The sequence below is a fragment of the Mus pahari genome, chromosome 7 (genome assembly GCF_900095145.1).
Source record: "Mus pahari chromosome 7, PAHARI_EIJ_v1.1, whole genome shotgun sequence".
NCBI classification, from domain to species: domain Eukaryota; kingdom Metazoa; phylum Chordata; class Mammalia; order Rodentia; family Muridae; genus Mus; species Mus pahari.
This window is the reverse complement of record NC_034596.1, coordinates 72717637-72718776: the sequence shown is the minus strand read 5'-3', so window position 1 is coordinate 72718776 and position 1140 is coordinate 72717637. Positions and strand designations below refer to the sequence as shown.

Here is a 1140-nt window from a genome sequence, read left to right as displayed (position 1 = left end):
GTATTCCTGGCATTGGGCAGAGTGCATGCTTATAATCTCAGCACTTAGGAAGTTAGAACAGAGGATCCTGGGTTCAAAGCCAGAATGGGCTACAAAATAAGATGTCTTTAAAAGGCATCACCTTCGGTCTCAGTGGAAGAAGAAAGAAAGGGAGAAAATAGAAAATAAAGAAAGCAGCAGCAAATGCTTTCGTACATATCTATAAACATATATACCCACACAAAAGCAGAGCTAATAGTGTTGTCTGTTGTTACTTCTTCCTAACAAGGCTATTCTAAATGTTCAGTCTACACAGCTCAAATTTCACCAATAACATATTATTCTCCGATGGCACCAAGTCCTCAATTTCTTTATCATTAGCAATAGTGACGACCTTCAGAATGCAATGAAAACATCTTCCAGCTAAAGTATAGTTTCATTGATTTTTTTTGTTCTTACTTTCATTAACTCATTAACTTGTTTAAATATTTGCTGAATTATATTGAAATGTTTGAGGAATAGCCACAATATAAAATGACATGCTTCATAAAACAAAATCTACATGATTTCTACTGCAAAACCTCACTTAGATTGGGCTGTTCACAGTGCAAGAGAAATTAAACATCACCACTAGCAAATGTGCTTTCAAAAACTGTCTAGCAAAATGTCAACCTCAAAAAGAAAAAAGGTATTTCTATTTACCACTAGCAAGGATTAAACACACACACACATATGGAACACAGCTAGTAAGGTTAACTGCACAGGTATTTTAAAATCAGTTTAGTATAGTCAAGACTTAAAATTTTGGTAATATTCTATTTCTCTGCTATGCAAAGCCATTTCAAGATTTTAAGAACAAAGTGCCTAACACATGACATTTGTAGTATGAATGAATAAATGAATGAATGGTAATTTAACACCAGCATTGCAGTTCATCTAGTGCTTCAGCTAAGAAAGCACTGGCACCTTTTTCAGAGGAGGAACTGCAAGTAAGAGTGTGAGGGAGAAGAATGAGGTGCATTTTAAATTAAGCTGCACCAGTCTTCCTTAAGGCAAGGAAAACAGTGGTGCTTTGCCTTATATGGAAATGATCAGAAGCAAGACACAAATAAAAGAGAGAATAGAGAATGAAAGAGGAAGGGAAAGATGGTTATTTTTAAT

The 1140-nt window shown here is 35.0% G+C and overlaps 1 protein-coding gene across 5 annotated transcripts in view; it reads right to left on the bottom strand.

The window, feature by feature from the left end:
• The window catches only part of Fut8 (fucosyltransferase 8), a 290411-nt gene that overhangs the window by 29104 nt on the left and 260167 nt on the right, over positions 1 to 1140 (bottom strand). The gene's annotated exons all lie outside the window — the stretch shown is intronic.